Source organism: Mustela nivalis (genome assembly GCF_964662115.1).
Source record: "Mustela nivalis genome assembly, chromosome: 3".
NCBI classification, from domain to species: domain Eukaryota; kingdom Metazoa; phylum Chordata; class Mammalia; order Carnivora; family Mustelidae; genus Mustela; species Mustela nivalis.
The window spans coordinates 124,764,257-124,786,836 of record NC_139022.1 but is presented as its reverse complement, the minus strand read 5'-3'; the positions used below and the strand labels follow the sequence as shown (position 1 = coordinate 124,786,836).

General features: G+C 37.9%; 1 protein-coding gene across 2 annotated transcripts in view; it reads left to right on the top strand.

Annotated features, from left to right (window-relative positions):
* The window catches only part of TENM2 (teneurin transmembrane protein 2), a 1,882,184-nt gene that overhangs the window by 747,138 nt on the left and 1,112,466 nt on the right, over positions 1-22,580 (top strand). For both annotated transcript variants that reach the window (XM_082724104.1, XM_082724103.1), the window contains one exon: positions 1,255-1,368. The gene's annotated coding sequence lies outside the window, so the exon portion shown is untranslated. The remainder of the gene's footprint in view (positions 1-1,254; positions 1,369-22,580) is intronic.

Below are 22,580 nucleotides of genomic sequence, written 5' to 3'. Positions count from 1 at the left end.
AGGAGGGTGTCCAGGAGTCTGTTATCCAGCTGTGGCCTTCCTCATATGGGAGCTGGAGATAGGTTCAGCCAGACTGAGGCTCCAGCTCCCCAGGGCATCTTACCCCCTGGCTTAGCAGGGCTGGTTGAGGAAGGATTCCTTTGTCTTACACGTGGAGGCGTACATTTAATACCGAAGATGAGAATAACTTGAACAAAATTTGCTGATTAAACCTATTTGTTTTCAATTGTTGTCATTCCTTCTTTGTTGACCTCTCTTTCTTTTTTGCACGAATATCCCGATTCCTTTGTGAACTTAAGAAATCACCCCTTGCCTCCCTCATATCCCAGTTCTCCTGGCCAGGGGAGAAGAGAACATAAGGAGGAACTAACATCTTAATGTTGGATTCATTTAATGATGCGAACTTTTTTGATAGAGGAGAAGATATTTGTATTTTTCAAGAAAGATAATCATTAGGACATGATCTCAAAATCTCTGATGACATTCCAGGTATAGCCTTGTAGTGTTGGGAACAACAGTGGCAGCAGTGACACGTGATGTGTATTGAAGGGGTACTGTATGCCAGACTCTGTATGAAGTGCTTTTGATGGATTTTTATGTTTAATCATCACAACATTTCTATGAAATAGGCGCTATTATATCCCCATTTTAGATGATGAAAGCTTAGGCTATTTGCCCAAGGGAAGTTGTATTGGAGTCAGAGGACTTTCCTGGTGTATAATACCACTCCTGCATTCTAGTGACCATGGTACTAATTAGCAAGTATTTGAATTTAGAAGTTGGCAAAATAATGCTTAAATCCTATGGATGAGCAAACTGTAAATTTGAAGATGAAATAAATCATTTGTAAATGTAAAGAGCTGCTTAAAATCTGTATAGCTAAAAAAAAAGTGCTTAAACTATTTTTCCATTTTAATACTGTGTATTTCAGTGTTTAGATTGCAAACAGCGTCACAGTTGAAGGATAACAAATGGGAATAGTACTGTGGTAATTTTGTGTCTTAACGACAATGGTATGCCATAGTCAAAATGACTGATTTAATTAATATGTTTTCTACCGTATTTTACATTTATCTATTGAAAGATATTCTAAAGGGTAAGGTGTGCAGTTTAGCTTATTTAGCTCCCAATTCCAACTTTCCAACATTTTGAAGATATATGGTATTTATTTGCATTTTTATTCTTTTTTTGTTTTATGTGCTCATTTGAATCTTACCTATTTTCTTTTCTTTCTTTCTTTTTTTTTTTTAACAGTTACATCCAGCTTTTTATTGCCTAAGCAGACTGGGACTTGCTTGGTTGCTCGGCTCTACCGTGGAGCACTCCTGTAAAACCAGCTGAATTGCACACTGAAGATCCACCCTTTTGGTGAGTGGAATCATAACTACAATTTTGTGTTTTGCTCCGCCTCACGTTGTTTGTATTGTTGGCCACGGTGCTTTGATACAGAGCACAAAATAAGGCTTTTCCAGCTCTGTGCAGGAAAACTGGCTTCTTTTCTTTTTCTTTTTTTCCTTATGGACACAAGTAATTTGTACCGTCATTTTCTCTCTCAGAAATCTGCTATTGTCTCTCGCTCCCAACCCAACTGAATGGCTACAGGTCTTCAGTCATGCACCTGCCTCTTCTCAGCCTGGCTGTGTCCCCCTCCAGCACCCTCTCCTTCATCCCTTGGCCTCTACAAATAATTTGCTTAACACAGTTCATATTTGCTAGGTATGCATGGAAATTTAAGGTGATGGTTGTGTTCAGCTGGACCACATAGTATTCCACTATAATGTGTAAGACATTTTAGATTAAAAAAAAAAAAAGCAAACCTTTGCCCATTTGATCTGTTTTATGTTGTTAATCTATGCATGCCATCAAAAAAAGCAAAAAGGAAACGGGCAAGCCTTCCTGATAAAATCCTCTCTGTTTTTATTGTCCCTGAACGGGCATCCTGGAGATATTTCTACAGCACCTAGCAACATATATCAAAGGTCTTCCTAAGGCTTTTTCTTGGACCTTCTGCATCCTTATTTCCCAAGTCTTATGGTTTTCAGATCTTGCTTTTATATATTTTTACAGGTCACATCTTACCAAGACCTTGTACTTTGTGGGGATGAAACAATTAAAATTTGTCTCATGGGGACATCTAATTGTCCTGTGGGGACAATTAGTAATACATTTTGCACTTCTAATTTGGAGATGGACCATTTGACTTAGCTAAAACCTCAGTTATAGAAAAACTGTGGTAATTTGAGTACATATAGAGATATTGTGATCAAGGATAGGGTATGAGAGGAGGTATGGTAGAGACTTAAAAGTGATTAGATGAATAAAAGGAACAGGTAGCTTGATTAAATCTTTCTTTTTCTTCTTTCAACCTTTTCATTTCTGGCAGATGTTTTGTCTGTGTATGTGTGTGTTTCCTGAGAAAATGAGGCAGTGGACAAAGGAAGTGAGAATGGGTTTAAGGGCAAGTGTTGACGTGAATATTTTCATGAAGGAGGTGCGTATAATGCAGTAATCAGCCTGGGTGGGACAGTCAGTTTACAAAGTACTTATGTAACAGATAATATAATGCCCGGATGGGAATCTCATGAGACTGTGGTGAGAAGTAGTTGATGCATTTAAGTAGTTACCCTGATACTTGGACACGTAGTCGGAGATAAATGAATGTTATCAGCAGTTTTGGCTCCATTTTGCTGGTGAAGAACTGAAGTCCAAGCAACTTGTTGGAAAATTACCTTTCTACTATGGCTGGTTTTCCACATTTTTTCTTGTTGTCCCCATATGTTTTCTTGGATATGTGGTCTGAGCTGAGAGAATGCTCTATTAAGGTTTTGGATTATATTGTTCTTAGATTTTGAGAAAGGCAGTCAATGAGATAATGCTCAATATGATTTAACTTTCTCTGAAGCACCATGTTCCTCGTGTCTTGGAGGTCAGATCCAAACTAGGTTGTGTAAGGAAGGCTTGAGTTTATTACAGCACATCTCTGACTTGTAGGACGCTAACACACAGATCAGATGCTATCCTCCCCTAGAAATATCCCCTGGTACCACTTCTTTCTTGGAAGCTTGGATCCACCATTGTTCTGGTTCTTAAGGCAATATCACTGAGTGCTTAGGAAATAAATTATAAACGTGGAGTTGTCAATTTTAGAAGAAATGGGAGGGTGTATGGTGAAACAGACCTAAGATTCAGACTTAGCCTATGCTATGTCCTCCCCAGAACAAATAATAGATCGAAACACTGCAGAGGAAAAGGAGGTAAGTTAGGTGGGGCAGGACCTGGAAGAATGGAGCCTGCCTCAAAGAATGTTGCCCATGCTTCAGATTCCTGGAGGATTTTCCTGAACTTGTTGGATTCATCATTCACATCCCCTGTTTTTCTCTTTGTTGCTCATCATCCTAACCTTGTCATCTAATTTAATTCTCTGACTCAGTTATCTGGAAAAGATGGGTCTTTGGTACATAGTAGTCAGGAAAGCAGGTAGAGGAAAATGAGGAATATTGTATCCATGTGGGAAGAGAGAGAAAAGGCTGCATGATCTTGGGAAATACCTTGATCATAAAAGCAAATCTTAGAATGTCTGTGATTTGCCTAACATGCTGGTCTGAAAACTCTTTGGGTTTTATCAATCCTCTCATCGGGTTTTGCCATCATTTAGTTAAGATCATTTACTCCTGCAATCATAAATGTTTTAAATTTTGGCTAAATAACAAGGCAGTCAGTGAGGCAGGGCTTGGCTTACAGAAAACTGCAGTCAACGTTCAGAAGTTCTTCATGCTAACTGTCTGGCATTGTATTTGCATTCTATGGAATCTGTTCCCAAGAAATACCTACCAACTTTGAAAAGAACTCTGCAAGATTTCTGCCCTCTGCTGTTCAATTTCAAGTGTCATTTTCAGCCCTAAAAGAATAAATGAGAATGGCTTTATCAGCAATAAGCTTTATCAACATTAAGGGTGTTTGCCCAAGTTTTTAGTTTCTGTCTCTACTATCTCTGGTTCTTTTTCTTTTCACTTAGGCTTATGCCTAAAGTTTTAAATGTTACTCTCTTTGCTTATAAGAGGAAATAAAGATATTCATTGTAATTGATGTAATCAATGTACTAGATCATAGTTTATCATATATTCCTTATAATAAAATCTAGACTTTCTCTAGAATCATCCCATATTTTCGCTTGTTCACAATATTTCAATTAGTGGATCAGTACCTTAAAAATTTCTATGCAACTTCTTTGCATAACTGGAAGGAGTGTATAAAATGGTTTTTACTCCATGTTGAATTCATAGAAAACATTAGATTTAAATATAGTTTCTCATAATTCTAGATGGTCATATCTGCTTTCAACCACAGTACGATGAAATATAAGATGTGATTCTACCATCACTAAAAATTTTTTTTGCATATTTTTTCATTATTTAAGAAATGAAAACAAAAGAGAAAGAAACAAAAACAATAGAAAAAACCCTGATACTTCAAAGGATTGCCATTGATACGGGCTAAATAGAGCAAATGTTTTTCAATTTCTTTTTTTTTTTTTTTTAAGGTTTTGTTTATTTATTTGACAGAGAGAGACCACAAGTAGGCAGAGAGGCAGGTAGAGAGAGAGGAGGAACTAGGCTCCCTGCTGAGCAGAGAGCCTGATGTGGGGCTCCATCCCAGGACCCTGAGATCATGACCTAAGCCAAAGGCAGAGGCTTAACCCACTGAGGCACCGAGGCACCCTTCAATTTCTGATAGTATTACATTGAAACCCTACTTTAAGTAAGAATTTTGGGAAAATCAACAGATCTATATAAAGGCTGTGTTTTCAGCAACACATCCTGCAGTGGGGGATGTGTGGACTTAATTCTCTATCAGTAGAATACAACTTGACATTTTTCACTTTCCTTCCCATTTCAAAGACTTTGTAATAGTCAGTATGTACTGAACATATAAGTGACCTAGTCTCTTAAAAAATAAGATTACATTTTCTTCTCTAGTTTAAAACTCACTTTTTTAAAAAAAGATTTTATTTATTTATTTGACAGAGAGATCACAAGTAGGCAGAGAGACAGGCAGAGGGAGAAGCAGGCTCCCTGCTGAACAGAGAGCCCAATGTGGGGCTCCATCCTAGGACCCTGAGATCACGACCTGAGCTAAAGGCAGAGGCTTAACCCACTGAGCCACCCAGGTGCCCCAAAACCCACTTCTATAAGAACTGGAACTGTTAGCACCATGTTAAAAGTATTACACTGAACTCTTTTTTTTTTCCTTCTCCTTTTTTGCCAGCATAGAAACACCCTTTAATACTCAACATCTAACCTTTAAAATGAGAGCATTTTGAGATTACTTTTTTCCTACACTACATGCCTGAATTGCCTCTTAACGTTGTGAGATTTACAACAGGTTTTCTTTAAATATTCCAAAATTTCTCATATAAAGTCATGCAACATTATGTATTTCACGAAATATTTCCTTGGAAATTTAAAGACTAAAATAGAACTTATGTAACTAGAGCTAATATATGATGCGCGCATGGTGTTTTAATATAACAATTATGAAGAGAGTAAATGTAGAAAAGAAGTTATTAAATACCTGCCATGTGCTACATTTAAACATTTTTTCTGTGTAATGAAAATCATTTTATTTAACATAAAAACCAAGTCCTCTTTACTCCTGAAAACTGAGGTCCCAAGAGGTTATATATCTTACTCAGGTTTGCAGCTAAGAAGAACCATGTTTTTTAGCCCTATCTGTTATTACAGATACTGATCCACTAACTGAAATATTCTGGACAAGCAAAAACATGGATGATTCTAGAGAAAGCATAAGTTTTATTATGAAGAATACGATATGATAAGCGATGATCTAGTAAATTAATTACATCAATTTTTAAATTACAGATTTCTTTGTAAACTGTTGTCACTTATGCTGAAGTGTGAATAGTGTGCTTATCGATGTTTGCCAGTTAACACTGGATGTAGATTTTGGTTTTCAAATCCCTAAGTAAATAAATCAATGAGATATTTGTAACACAGAATAAGAAAAGTAATTATAAACTGCTGTTTAAATTTTTGAGTAGCTCATTTGAAAAATTGAGTGGGAATATCTTTAAATGGCTTAGTTTACTATCACAAAACAGCTACAAAAGAAGAAAAGCAATCTGAAGAGGTTTGTTGTATCATTAGAACTATGTAAACCAAGATGAACAAATGGAACAGAATTTGGGTGAAATCAAACATTTTAATGGGTTACTGAGAAAATAGGGATATATTGTAGGTTCAGTTCCAGACTACCACAATGAAGTAAATATCACAATACAGCAAGTCAAATGAATTTATTGGGTTCCCAGTTCGTATACTATTATGTTTCCATTATACTGTAGTGCATGAAATGTGCGATAGCATCATATCTTTAAAAAAAAAAAAGTACATACCTTAATTTAAAAATACTTTATTGCTAAAAAAGGTGCTAACCACCATCAGCTTTCAGTGAGTCAATCTTTTTATTGGTAGAAGGTCTTGCCTCGATGTTGATACATGCTGCCTGATGAAGGTGGTGGCCGGCAAGTTTGAGTGACTATGGCAATTTCTTTTTTTTTTTTTTCTAAAGATTTTATTTATTTATTTGGCAGAGAGAGATCACAAGTAGGCAGAGAGGCAGGCAGAGAAAGAGAAGGAAGCAGGCTCCCTGCTGAGCAGAGAGCCTGATGCAGGACCTGATCCTAGGACCCTGAGATCATGACCTGAGCCGAAGGCAGCGGCTTAATCCACTGAGCCACCCAGGCACCCGACTGTGGCAATTTCTTAAAATAAGACCAGGACATTTGCCACATCTCTTCTTTTCCTGAACGATTTCTATGTAGCATGTGATGCTACTTGATAGCATGTTACCTACAGTAGAACTTCTTTGAAAATTAGAGTCAGTGCTGTCAAACCTAAAACCACTGTTTTATCAACTGTCTGTGTAATATTCTAAATGGTTTATTGTCATTTCAACAATAGTCATAGTATCTTCACCAGAAATAGATTCCTTCTCAAGAAACCAATTTTTTTGCTCCTCCACAGGAAGCGACTCCTCATCCATTAAGGTTTTATCATGAGACTGCAACAATTCAAATATAATAATAATGAAAACATTTGAAATATTGCAAGAACTACCACAATTTGAAAGAAACATGAAATGAGCACATTTTATTGGAAAAGTGGCATCAGTAGACTTGCTAAATGCAGGGTTGCCACAAATCTTCAATTCATAAAAGTATGGTATCTGTGAAGTACGATAAAATGAAGTACAATAAAATAAGGTATGACTGTATAAGGAGAATAAGCCATTATATTATGATGAGTCCAATTTGACTGGAAAACCAATAGATTAAAAATATATTGTTAAAAGGTCAATATAATATAAATTAAATATCATCATGCATAATATAAATTATAAATAAGTAAAAATGTAAGGTATTTAAATGGATATTTACATGTGTGTGTGTGTGTGTGTGTGTGTGTGTGTGTGCGTGTTTGTGTAGGTCTGTGTGTGTTGTATACCTGCGTACCACATCTTGGTCCATAGAAAACGGGTTACAAATGTAGGCATCTTAATAAAGAATGTAAGAACATAGAGCCACAATCGCATAAGGAATAAACTATCAAGAAAATAGGGAAATAAATGTAACAGTTGATTCTCCTTCCTTGTGGTAGTTATGCTCTATCAAGTTGCTGGAACACTGAATTAGCAAATAACTGAACCATTGCCCCAAGGGGAAATACAGGATTAGATAAGTGCAAGCCTCAAGTCCCAACATTTTCATCAACCAATCAACAAATCAATATGTAACCTTGTTTTATGTGTGTTTCTGTTTAAGAACATCTTATTTAATATATGTTGTTGATTCATTAACATTGAACTCATGGCAGACAGCACTATAACTCCTGCCTGACCAAAGCTTATCTAGCACATGTATTTTCTCTGTAAGGCACAGAACAGCCTTTTTCCACTTGGGATTACTAGACAGCACTTATGTACTATGCTTGGAGTCATTTAAAACAGCAAAATCAGCTAGAAAAAGCACAAAAATGTATAAAATATGGTACTATATATACAGTGAAAAGGACTTGTTTGTAATATGAGCACTGAAATAAGAAGAGGGGCCTCTCACTTATTAGGCAACTCAAATTATGCACTGCTCTTCATGACTGTAAAAGTGCTAGGAGTCTTGATTATGGGGTTACAAATAAAGAAAGCCAAAGTGGATAAACGTATGGTCAATAGTTGATGTTTCAATATTTTACCTTATTTGGATATAATCTAGGTATTCAATGAATATCCAATATTTAACTTATCTCAGTATACCCTTAAAGTTTTCTGTTACCGAAAAGGTTTTGGAAAACCGAAGTTTCCAGTTACTGAAAAGGTTTTGGAAAAGGTTTTTAAGTAGACACACCATCAGCATAAATATCATTGAAAAGTATATTTATAAACTGTTATGTTACTTACATATTTCATTTGTTAGGAATTATGGCTAGATTATTTATGAAAATTCATGAGATATTAAATGTCTAACCATCATCTTGTTACCTGTTATCTTTCTTGCTGACGAATTCTGTAACAGAGACACCATGAGATTGACTTTGAATAAATCTGGGTAGAATAAAAGTATTATATTTAATGCTGATAATTCTGAAAACATGCCTGTTTTAATTACACCAACAAACTTAAATTAGCTTTTATCTACCAAACATTATCCTAGATCACATGAACTTGAAAATCATCTGGGTTAGTTTCTACATTTATGAGAATATACTTTATTTATATAAATGTTTGTCTTTACAAATCAATTTTGGTAATACCATCTGCAGGTGGAAAAATATCATGTATCTATAACATATATACATAGACATACATAATATACAGACACGTACCGGGATGTTAGAGCTTTGATTTTAAAATTTTAGCCATGAGAGAAATATGATAATGGAAAACTCACTAGTTTATAAAAGAACAGTTAAATCCAGATTGTGTTCTGGCAGATAGAATAAGTTAAAGTTACCTGCTCAGATGGCTAAAAGCTTTTACTAATATTTGTGGAAAGATTTTAAACATTTCTTATTCATCTAATTTCCATTAGCATTCTCCCCTCCCTTCTCCGACCTCCCCACCCCCCACCTCTTTCTTTTCCTTTCGAAGAATTTCCTCCGAAGTTTGCATATTAAAAGGGCTCTGAGTTCCTAGGGAAGAGCAGGTAGAATACTCCTATCTCAAAGGCACAGAGGAAGTATGTAAATTTCTCCAAGAAAGCCTTTGTTTCTTAAATCTAGATCTTTCACAATATGGGAAAGCCTTTTGAGATGAATAGGGAAGGTTTGGGGATTGGCAAAAGGATAGGTGGTGTTTGAATTGTCTCTAGAACCATGTTTCTGTTCTTAGAAAGGCTCAATTTGTAAGACAAGTACATTTTTTAAGTCCTCAGAGAATTGGGTTTCAACCTGAAAGATATCCAGAAGCTGACCCAGCCATCTAACTACATTATCCTTAATTTGCTTCTTCGTATCAGGGAGACGATCTTCAACTAAGACTGAAATCAAAAGATTCCAATATTCTAGATTTAGAGCTATGTTTCTTGAGAATGGCTTGATAAATCCTTCCACAATGGCTTCAGAATGTTTTTCTTTTCCTCTGTGTACAGATTTTCATTTTAGCTTTGGGGAGAAGGCCTGAAAAAAGTTCCTATCAGGCTGTGGTATCAGTTTCCAATTTGGCCAAGTTCTGATTATAGAGCTACTTAAAAAAATCCTTTCAGATGTCTTGTTAGGTGTTAGCCAGGACCAACAGTAAATATTCCTGACAGTATTGAACCACCCCATGGACACAAGAAGGGTCCCCAAAGAAGGTACAAAAGATAGAATCCTCCCAATGAAACAGGGGAGTGAAGTTCTTATCTCCGGGAGTCTAAGAATGAATCTCGCAGACAAAGGAGTGTGAACAAAGCGATAGAGTTTTTTTAAGCAAGGATACAGAAAAAGCTCTCAGGAGTGAGAGGGGTCCCAACTGGGTTGCCAATGAGGGCTTTTCATCTCGGGTCTTTTATTAGGACTTTAGCAGGAAACTTGCCAGTGGTTATGTCAGTGGCCTGGAACCAGACATGATACTTATACATTGTGTGCAAGTCTTTGTTTCTGTGACATCTATGATCTATAAATATGTATTGCTAGGTCTGGTTAGTCTCTATAGTGAACTTTTCTTTTGAGGCCTGGTTAGTTTCTGTGGTTATTTTTATTTTCTGGGGTTATAATGTAATTATTTGAAAAACATTTAAACCCTAGTAATTGGGATAGGGTGATCTAAATTTTCCTGATCTCTGTCTGTTCTGTCTCAGGGTCTGCACACCTTAAATGCTGTCAGAGCCTAGTTGGGGCCCCTATTCTCTCCCTACCTAAAGTCCCATCCTTTCCCTATTCACTAAGATCCAGAGCCAGTCCCAAAGATAACCAAAAGAAATACTTAAACAATTCCCCCTACGAGCTGGCAACACTTGGTAGGACCCCAGCTGAAACTGTCCTACACCTCACATCTCTATCTAGCTGTATTTTGAGGACCTCAACCTCATGGTTGTTAAACCAAGTTCCTAGGACACAAAATTAGACACACAAGGCAGTAGCTGTTCCTGGGTAAGAAAGGATTGATAATCATTATCTTTTCGTGCCAACCTGAATTTGGAAAGGAACGGACATGAAATTTTACCTTCTCTCTATGAGGTGCCACAGGTAGAAATCTGGGAGAGCTGAGTTTGTTATTTATTAGTTCTTACCCTACTTGTAGACGTCTGCCAGTTTTCCTAGAATGCCATCTGCAGGTTCCAGAAAGAATAGGGTGTCCCAGTGAGTCCTTGTCCTGGTCACCAGAAACCACAGAGGAGGAGAAAATAATTTTCCCTCTATCCTTTATAGCAAGTGCTTGGCAGAGACCCCTTTCTCTCTAGGAAAACTCTTAAGTGGATAAGCTTATCTGAGGTGGTTAAAAGTTCTCCGCTGTGGCCACTGTAATGCAAGATTACCTTGGGTAAGCTTACCTACTGGTTTAGCCTTAAAACAAAATTTTATTCACCTGTGCCCTCGTGCTCGCTGCTGATCAGCCTGACTCTCACCCATTCCCAACTCTAAGTCCAGTCCTGTTTTTAGGTCAGACCCAGTCGGACCTGACATCTATGGGATTGCTAAACTGGGCCTAGTCTGCTCTCCTTGGATTTTCGGAGCAAGTAGCACAAGTCACCGTAAGGGGAAGCAACACGAAGTCTGAAAGTTCAGAGTGCAGAAGCCGCAGATCTGGAATCCAACAGGGACGTTCTTACCGCCTCGGCAGCTCCGAGAAGCAGTAAGAAAACAGCTCGAGGGGCTGAACAGGTAGCTCTGCCGGGTTGCTCATTGCTCCTGGGGACTGTCGGGGGCTCCTTGGGTTCCGTGTTCTGACGTCAGGACCGTTGAAAGATACACTGAGGCATAATAAACAATTTCAGAGTTTGAGTAAAAATCACCTTAAATTGGGCAGCGCCACAGCCGAAAGTGGTTGGGAGCTCAGGGAGAGACTTCGTGAGAAAAGGCGGTAGAAAAGTAAGGAAAGTATGGGCTGGCGACAGCGTAAAGCCTGTGGGCTGTCAGTGACTGGTTGTCCTTAGCGTGTGATTTTGTAACCTTGAGGCATTTGTAGGCTCAGAGTTTGGTTTGCTTATGTCCGTTGCAGCAGCATTAGCGCGCCGTCCGTCTTATGCTGTCCCTCCGTACTAATAGCACGGATTATCTTCCCTAAGTGCAGCGTTTTGGGTTTGGAAGTCATTTTTGTAAGATGAGCAGAAGATGGACTGACTGTCCGGAGCACTGATGCTGCCCGTTCATGATGAAGTAGCATGTTTTTTTTTCAGAGTTCATAAAGCATATGATACCAGCATTTGTCTTCGAGGCAAATTATAAAAGATTTTAAAAACTCATTGTCCTTGGTATTGGCTAGTGTGTTGTGTTGGGGAGAGGGTCGCCAATCACTGGGAGTGGATAGTGCCTCGGATATTTTTTTTTTTTAAAGATTCTATTTATTTATTTGACAGAGAGAGAGAGAGAGATCATAAGTAGGCAGAGAGGCAGGGCGAAGTAGCCTCCCTGCTGAGCGGAGAACCCGATGTGGGGCTCAATCCCAGGACCCTGAGATCATGACCTGAACCAAAGGCAGAGGCCTAACCCTCTGAGCCACCCAGGCGCCCCAGTGTTGCGGATCTTAAGCGGCTTAAAAGTTTGGATCTTCTCACACACTTAACCTTTTATGCTAAAAATGATCATTGGACAGAAAGATACATTTGGAAGGATGGTTTAATGAATCATTTAAAATAAGGGCAATTTAAAAACAATTGACAACCAATAACAGTTTAACTAATGACATCAAAATGTTCAAATACTATGCAGCCCTGAAAATTAAATCTTTTTTTAAAAAAATAACATGTAAGAATGTAAGAATATAGAAATACTATATTTTTTAAAAAGTATATATAGCCTGATCCTAGTATAATTCTTTTTTATATGTACCAAAGAACATTAAGGAAAAGGTGAGAGGGACATATGAGGAAATGTTAATAGTGGCTATTTCTGGGGAAAGAGGAGATCATTTATATTTTCTTATTTTTTTCTGTATTCCTACCATAATTTTATGTTACTTTTATATTAGAAAGTAAGGAAGAAAACAAGTGAGGAGATATTAGAGAGTGTGATACCCTGTCTCCAGATGGACATGCTTGTTTTGGATGTAAAACCATCTTATTCTTGCTGAAAATGTGAATATCTTCTTGTTTATGAGGATTTGATATCCTCCCGCAGAAGATGGTGCTATTTATAATAAGTATAATGGACAGCCAACATGAAGGGGAAAAAGATATCTTCAGAAAACAAAAGGCACTTTTTTGTGTTTTTGTATATTTTTTCCACTACTACCTAGATCACTTTTTTAGATTCTGTTTATGAAACATTTCTCATTTCATGTAACTATTAATTTAAAAATTACTAAATGTTTTGGGCCAAACTTTTAGGCAAGTATAGTGTGGTAGATATGTGGTAAAAAGAAGTTTGTGAGTCTTGTTTTCTAAAAGCTTCAATTACTTTGGAAGAACAAGTTTGTTCTTTAAAAAAAAAATGAAATAAGTGATATGGAATTCAGAGGAAAGAGTTATCATCGTAGTTATCATTGTGGGCAGAATGCATAAGGGAAAGCATCAGAGAATGGATGGCACAGAATGAGCCGTGAATAATGGCTGGGGATTTGATAAGCACACTGCAGAATAATAAAAAGGACTGCTTATTGAGGGCCTATTACTTACCAACTACTGTGCTAGACTTTCACTGTAACCACTTTAAAACATTTACTACAGTGTTACCAGGAGCTGATATCATCTCATTTTACAAATGAAGAAAAGTAAGACTCAGAGGTACTAAACAATTTTCCCAAGGTTAAGTAGCTAATAAGTAACAGCAGAATTCCAATACTCTCTTCCTACCCTCCTCTGTCTCCTCCTCCTCCTCATCAAGTCCTAATGCCAGGCATATGTTATTCAGTTGTCACATCTCAAAAATGTAGGTTTCTTTTGCAAAAATGGTGTTAAAGTAGCTAGCCCAGGGAGGCTAAGTGCCTGATGGTGTTGGGGACAAGGTGTGTTTAACTTAGAGCTGAGATTTGATCAGTGACAGCTCTTAGATATGACAGCTCTATGAGCTTGAACAAGTTACTGAACTTTTTAGGGTTATAGAATCCTATGTGCAAAAGTGCTTTCCTCATGGGTAATTAGGAAGAGTCAATTTATTATTATGTGTAAAAGTGCTTAAAACAGGGATGCTTTGGTGACTGAGTGGGTTAAAGCCTCTGCCTTCAGCTCAGGCCATGGTCTTGGGGTTCTGGGAAGGAGACCCATATCTGGAGCTCTCTGCTCAGCAGGGAGCCTGCTTCCTCCTCTCTCTCTCTGCCTGCCTCTCTGCCTACTTGTGATCTCTGTCTGTCAAATAAATAAATAGATCTTTAAAAAAAAAAAGTGCTTAAAACAGGGATATAGTAAGTACTCGATGACTACTTTTTAAGTGATTATTATTAGCAGCAGTAACAGTAACAACACCACTATCATTATTAATGCTATTACTGTAGCTCTGTTACCAAAAAAAAAAAAAAAAAGAAATGAATATCACCAGTGGTTCAGTAGCTAGTAGAACAGTGAAACAAAACAGGAGAGGTCGTTCCCATTTCACCTTTCTCTGATACATCCATTACTTCAAGTAGAGCATTTTGTGGGGCGCCTGTGTGTCTCAGTCAGTTAAACATCTGCCTTTGGCTCAAGTCATGATCCCAGGGTCCTGGGATCAAGCCCCTCATCAGGTTCCTTGGTCAGTGGGGAACCTGCTTCTCCCTCTTCCTCTGCCTACACTACCTTGCTTGTGCATGCTCTCTGACAAATAAATAAATAAATAAAATAAAATAAATAGGATTAAAAAAAAATAGGATCTCAGTTTATGTCTACATTGACCTTAATCTCTCACACTTGCTAATTTCTCTGTTCTAGGAAAAAGGAGACTCAGATTCAGCTTCCATTAGTCTAGTTTGAAATTAAGAACATTTTTTTTTTTAAAGATTTTATTTATTTATTTGACAGAGATCACAAGTAGGCAGAGGCAGGCAGAGAGAGAGGAAAGGAAGCAGCCTCTCCGCTGAGCAGAGAGCCTGATGCGGGGCTTGATCCCAGGATCCTGGGATCATCATCTGAGCCAAAGGCAGAGACTTTAACCCACTGAACTGTCCAGGTGCCCCAAAATTAAGAACATTTTAAACATTACATTTGTTTATACAAGTACTTTCTAATCATAGCCAATAATTTTTATATTTAAAGCTTTTTATCATTGACTTTTAAAATAGTGGGCTTAAGAAACAGTTCATTAAGGTAAATAAAAATACTAAGGAATAATGACAATGATATGAGATGGTGGCCATTGGAAAGGTATTGATGGAAATGGGGTTGGAAAATACTACGCTATAGAAACTGGCAAACAAATGGAGTGAGCACACTGCGTGGGGGAACCACTGTCATCAGAATGGAGGGTTTACATAGAGAATGAGTGCAACAGAAGGTTGTTAAAACTCTCATTTTTCTCATTTCACTATGGAGTACTGAAAACGTGGGTTCCTGAGGCAGCACTGGTCTGTAGGCTATCACTGGAGAATCCCGTCTCTAAACCACAGCACTCAGGTGAGGGCTATAAGAGGCTGCTTCTCTTTGTGACTTAAATTCAAGAAATCTCGCTGGAATAGCAGTCGTATTCCAGCTTTCCACATTAGGAATCTAAGCTCTTGGAGGGCAGCAGCTGTGTCTGAGTTCGTTTTACTTAGACCCTCAGTGCCTAACTGACGGCTCGGGACATAATGGGTTCCCAGTAAGTATTTTTCTGAGTGAATGAGTAATTTCTATCCATTGAGGGTCTCTTACTGAGTTCATTTTACATTTATGTGACTGTGTCTGAGGACTTCAATGGGACTGACATAGAGAGAAAAAGTGAATTAATTCAAAATAATAGCTATTTGACCTTCAGTGAGGTCAGCAGTGTCACTGTAGAAGTGTTTTGGGGACCCGCCACTGTCAGATGAAACATCAGTAGCACAAATTGAGATATTAAATCAATTCAAGAGGCCCAAAGCGCACATAGTTGTCACTCCCGCGTGACGTATTAGGGGCTTCAGGAGAGGAAATGTTACTGACCACTGAGTTTCCTTAAAGTACCAAATCAGTTTTAATCATCTGGAGTCTTCATGGATTAACAGCTGTGGGGTGGGAAAACATGTCAATAGGGTAATGGAGAGCAAAGAGATTATGCTCCCTCATAGTGACATTACTATTTTAACCAACTCAGAGTAGGATGATTCATGAAACAGTTCTGTATTCTTTGTGTGTGTGTGTTCCAAGTTAAAATAGTCAAGGGAAATTCTTTCAGGAAAGTTACCTCAGGGCCTCTAGTCTATTCCTCTAGAGCTTCCGCTTTACATAAATCAAATACTAAGGATCATCAGTTTAGAAAAGGACATGTGAAATTAGCCATTTATAGGATAATTCTACTTTTGGTGTTCTTCCTAATTCAGGTATAAGAAATGGTAGTGACTTTTGCTAGGGGCTGAGGAAGGTTACAGATATTTTGTAATAAAAGATGCCACATCACACTCTGCCAGGTTCTTTGTACAGTGGTAAGTTCCAGCTGCCACTATTTGCCAAACAAAACCCCTCTGCCTATACTGAGTGTTTTAAAGGTATAGCTCTATGACATCTAGGATTTTGCCTCTCACTATGCAATCAGTTGTGAGATTCATTCAGAGAGCCCTTTTAATTCTTTATGTATACAAAACAGATTGAAACTGTTCCCAAAATGTAAATATATTTTAGACCAAATGTTGAAATTCAGTGACAACACCAATAGTAATAATAAAATATTAGTTAATAATAATAACTAACATATAATAATAATAATAATAACTAACTAACACATACTATCTTGGGCTAGCTCTGATAAGGACTAAATGTACATCTCATTTGATTCATACAACACTCATTGGGACATTCCAGACTCAAAACTTCTGTACTCCCTGAAGCTTCTCTTGATCAATGAAACTTACCTAAATTTTTTCTTAGATTCTGTCTCCTGACCGAGCTGGACCCAGCTTTGAAATAACACTTAATTTACAGTGTAATTCAAGTAGCATTATATTTAACATAAGACAGAAAGACCCAAATTTGTGTCGTTATCTGAACCCAGACTGGTATTATATATTGTGTATGGCAACTTTCTAAACAAGTGCTATGGGTGAATGTCTCGATCAGACATTCTGGTGGGAAAGAAAAGTATTGCACATATGTTTTTATTGTATGAGGCTCTTAGTCACAACATCACCTACAACTTCTTTAACATAAAAGTGCTAGTAAATCATTTGCCTGACTCAAAGCCAATAGAATTATTTATTATAAAATTTATCAATTCCAGATCATGAGCTCCAAATTGCTCTTTTGTATCCTTGAAGGAGACCTTAAGTGGTAAAGAAATTCCCCTGACCTTGCAGTGACTCCAAGAGACAATTTAAAGGCAAGACACAGCAACATTCAAGAAAAACTCAACATAAATTTGAATGCACTCCAGAAAGGGGGTCATTGTTGTCACCATGGTGATTTTATTCTTTCCTGGACTGAGCTCAGAATGAAAGAGGAGGAGTTTTCAAAGGAAAGATGCTGATATACATGAACCAAAAATCTGGGCATGGTATCGAGCTGTTAGTAGAAATTTAGTGCTTGGTTTGAAGTTTTGAGCCCATGTCTGGGATCAGATACTCAAGATAATTTGACTATTAGGTAGCCTGAGAAAGCATCATTCTATTGTTAAAATATTTGTAAGTAATTAGAAAGTTATCTTATTATCAGTACTCTGCTAAAAAGCATTATACTGACACTGGTCTTTCCTCAACAAACATTTGGAATGTATATTATTCCTATGAAATGTGCAAAGTGCATTATGTCCAGTATTTCACTTAACATTTAAAAAATCTGTGAAATGGAGACTATGATAATTCCCATGTTGAAGATGCAGAAGGTAAGGCAAATGAAAGATAGAAAATTTCTTTTGACTTTTGGTTTGGGTCTGATTTTAATCTTTTTTCCCCCCCAATGTTGTATCCTTAGAAAAAATCAGATTAAAAATTCCCATCCTTTTGGAGCTTGCGTTCTAGTGGTTTGCCTAGGTCACACAACTAGTACGTAGCCCATGTGAGAGTCAAACCCAGGTTGAAATTCATAAACCCTACTGTAATTAACTAGAATCTACCTATCAAAGCATATATAAATATTACATGATGTTAGATGATCTGTTTTAAGACTGGCCAAACCTACAGGTCAAATTTTTTAATAATACAGGTAGGAAGACCCCTGGCATGAATCTAGAGTGCTCATAGAGGTATCATTAGATAGGTGCCGTATTATAAGAATTTCAGGAATCCACTATGAAGAAGGTAACTTCTTTCCTATTACATGGGACCCAGAAGCCAGTCTGGACTTCTGGCAATTTCTGTCAGCCACAAGTGGAGCATGAGTCTGTTCTAGTTAGGAAGAGCCTTCTCTTAAACCGAGCACATGAAGCAGAAATTTATCACAACCAACTCTGGCTGCCATTGCGGTGACAGATGTCACAGCTAGACCTCCCTCAAACAATCCTGGAATGACTCTCTGGAATTCTGCATGTTGGCATGTGCCAACAGTCATTTTCAAACACAAGGGTTTTTTGCTTATGCTTTCCCTCTTGCTTTCCATGTCACCTTCATCACCTAGTTCTTTCCTCAGTTACTTTGAATTCTGACCTTTGAAATTGTGGGGCACAATTATTTCCTTTCAGGGAAAAACAGAGAGACTCTGGCCAAATGAATATATTGGTAATGTTTTCCAGCGTGTAGACATACTGACCGTCTTCCTCATGGTCCCGAGGTTCTACAATTATTCACCTCTTAACCAAAAAACAAGCAAACAAAACCCCAAACCTTCCTTTGTTTCCTTTTCAAATACTTTGGAGACTTCCTAGCCAGTATCTTCATTTCCCTGAAGAAAATGTATGGGAGCCAGCTGCTAAGTGCTGGTGTTTGCACGCACCTGTTTGTTTATTTTTTAAAATGTAATTGGGAATATGCCTAGAACCATGAGTCTGTTTCTGTAGTGCACTCTAAGCAGATTTAGGCGCACAGAAGACAATCACAGCCTTGTATTGTGCATTTATCGCACACATAGTTCTCTAGTTGGCAATTTGCAAAGATACAATGATCAGAATGCCTGGAACACAAACTTTAAATGGGGAGATGAGGTACTAAAAAGTAACCGAAACATTAATGAAAAAAACAGTGTAACTCCTTATCAAGGATTAAAACACTATTTATCATTGGCTTTTCATACTGGCTGCCCTTAATATCATCTAGGAAACTTGGAACTGCACGTACAGCCTGGAATCTACCATCAGTGATTGTGATTTAATTGGTTGGGGGCATGGCCCACATATCCAGATTTTGCAAAAGCTCTGCAGGCAGTGTTATGGAACTGGGCCTGGAACCATCTCAGTGCCTACCACTCCCACCTCACCTCCGGGCATGGGCCCCCATACTCCTACATTGCGGTCAACTGTCCTGCTTTCTGTTTGAACATACAACGCCCATTCCTTCTTTAGAAACTTTGTCCTATCTTCTCTCTTCTACAGAAATGTTCATTACCTAGGTCTTTGCATAGCCACTCCATTTGTGCTATTTGGCTCTCAGCTCATGTGTCCTCTTATTGGAATCTCTATGGGCAGGATCTTCTAGACCTGTGCAGTCCCGATGAGGGTGGCCTTAAATAGGGCACCATCTTTCCTATCAATACTCTCTCTAATTCCTCTTGAATCAGCTGGTTTTATTTTTTATCCTTTTCAAGTTACTAACTGAAACCAATTTGTTTACTCATGCCACTCATATCACTAAAAGGTAGGGACCAAGAGAGCAGGGGCTTTCTCTAACTTGTTCAGTGTTTATTTCTGGTACCTAAGATAGTACCTTGCAGCCAGTAAACATCTGTTAAATGAATGGCCTGTGTGTAGTATATGAAGCTGAGAATCTCTGCTATCAGGCAATAATATGAGGTAGTTGAAGTTGATCAGGAAATCTTAATAGCAGAGGTAGGGTTCTAAGTAGATTTTAAATAAAGAAAGATGGGTCTTGATAAGACGTCGGAAGGTTAGATGTCCTAACAGAATGGAAGACGTTCTGTTAGGGGAATGTTATTTCTTAAGAGCCAAACCAAGTTACCTCAGAGTAGAGCAAGCTCCTTAGCTTGGCTAAGATGAACAAGTTATGGAAATAGACCACAATTGGTATCTAACACAAATATTTCTAAATAACATGATCATCACTGTCAGGGAGAGCATACAGTGTCCCCAGTTCTCATGAAAGCTCTGAAAGCTATATTTGATCTTTAATTAATATTCTCAGAAAAGTGAGAAGCAGCTAATAATGATGATGATAGTAACAGATAACAGCTGCCATTGATGGAGTGCTTCTTGGTGCTGGACATTGGACCACGTACTTATATCTGTCATACCATGTTAACCCTTGCAGCAGACTTAGGAGGTGATTAATACCCAGTTTACTCCCAATGAAAGTGAGACTTAGGAAAGCCAAGAAATTGACTGAAGTGCCATCCCATGTATGTGGTTGAAATGTTATTTGAAGGGCACCTGGGTGGCTCAGTGGGTTAAGCGTATGCCTTCGGCTCAGGTCATGATCCCAGGATCTTGGGATTGAGCCCTGCATTGGGCTCTCTGCTCAGTGGGGAACCTGCTTCTCCCTCTCCTCCCTGCTTGTGCTCTCTCTCTTTCTCTCTATCAAATAAATATATAAAATCTTTAAAAAAAAAGAAAAGAAAAGAAAAGAAAAGAAAAGAAACTTGATTTGACCGCAGAATTGTGGATCTGTAAGCTGCTGTATTCACCCAAAATGCCACACTGCTCAATTTGGACCCAGTTTCATCCAGTGTGATCCTGATGGTCTGTCTTCCATACCAATTGCATCTCACTAAGTTAGAATTTTAATAAAAAAGCATGGAAATTACAAATTCTTGTAAACTTTTTTTAAGTCTACCATTTGGAGCTCCAACTATGCATTTACGAAGGAAGACTGTTAGAAATAGTGTTTAGGTCTCCAGGCCACAGAGGCCAAACATTGTGTAACTTGGAACATTTTCTTAAATAGGAAAAAAAAAGTACTTTTATCTTGCATGTTGTTCTTTGTATTACAGGTGATTTTTTAGTTATGGTAATAGCATTTAACATCTAAAAATAGATAAATAGGGGGGCCTGGGTGGCTCAGTGGGTTAAGCCGCTGCCTTCGGCTCAGGTCATGATCTCAGGGTCCTGGGATTGGGTCCCACATCGGGCACTCTGCTCGGCAGGGAGCCTGCTTCCCTCTCTCTCTCTCTCTGCCTGCCTCTCCATCTACTTGTGATCTCTCTCTGTCAAATAAATAAATAAAATCTTAAAAAAAATAAAAATAAAAATAGATAAATAGTTTGCCTATGTTTTAATATACAATGCTGATATTTAAGCAAAATATTACTAATGAAAAGGCCCCAAAAATCCTCATTCAATTTTTGGTTTATACTTTGAATACTGATTCCTGGTTAATTATTTAATTAGAGCAAGTAAAAAAGGTGTTTGGGTGATTTTGGATAGATGCCAAAGGAGAGTGGGGGCTCTTTCAAATAATTTAGGTGGATTGCAATTGTTTTTACGACATGCGATTTCCTTTCAAACTGGATTATTTTTCTGTTCACGTGAAGGTCTCATTCCTCTTAAAGCATGCTGATAGAACAAGTCAGATGGTGGGAGGGTTTGAACAGAACGTGCGTGTCCAAGATACGTGAAAATGGGAATGCATCAGGTGTACTGTCAAGCGTGAGGCATTAAAGACAGAGGAGGAGGGATGAGCAGGGGGAGAAATATTCAAGACGAAATTTGCCTGAGTTAGGCCCAGCTGCCATGCTGTCTTGGTTTGGATCCCTTGTTTCCCGGAGTCTGGAGTACTGGCCAGCGGGCTGCTGGTGAGACCGGAGCTGGGTGAGGAGAGGTCATGAGCTCTCACAGCTCTGCAAGCAAGGCTTATCTGCGAGGCCCCGGTGTTTGTAACCAACGGGAGGGGCTGCTTCCTCTCTAGTTACAGAGGATTGACAGATTATATAAAAAGGCAATTCCAGTTGAATTCAGGTACCAGTACAAAGAAAGTACCAGTTTCTGATAATCAACCTCAATTGATATTGAGTGCACAGGTGGGCCTATTTTTCTTTTCTTTTTTTTAATGATTTATTACTGTCAGGGAAGAATGGTAATAAACCATTCTAATGTATTTCCTTTAAAGAGTGGAGCTACTGCTGGTTTGTTTTTAAAACAAATAGTTAATTCAAAACTAACAGAATTCTCCTTTTTAAAAAAAGATGGTAGTTGCTTATTTACTTCATTTCAAAGGTTTTTTTTTTTTTTAATTCAGTCTCCCTAGCAACAGAGACATCTGTCTCTATTCTCTTAGTCATTAAAGCCAAAGAAAGTAGCTGCTTCAAAAATAATAAAGGCAATTTCTATGAATTGGGTAACTGTTAATTGTTGCCAAGAAATCTTAGTGAGATAATGAGGCATACAGCAATTGACAAAGATCTTTTCATTGATGTATGAGCTTCCAGCTAGCCCATGGTGGTTAGCTAATATATACAGTACCATCGATGAGGTATTGTGTGATTCACTATGTAACACACATAGAGAAGTGATCTTTACTCTTTCTGATTTCTTTCAGAAGTATGCCTTGCTGTGATTTTTCTGAGTGCTTAGTAACTAATCATAACTCAGGATTCCAGGGAATATATTTGCCCATTACATTTCATGAAAGTAGAAAGCTTTGAAGCATTCACAATGGAGATCAATGCAACAAATAGTATAGTAGTTGTTGGTGGTGTTAAAACACAATACACTTTTTATTTGAGTTGTAGATTCTGCAAAACCATTTGA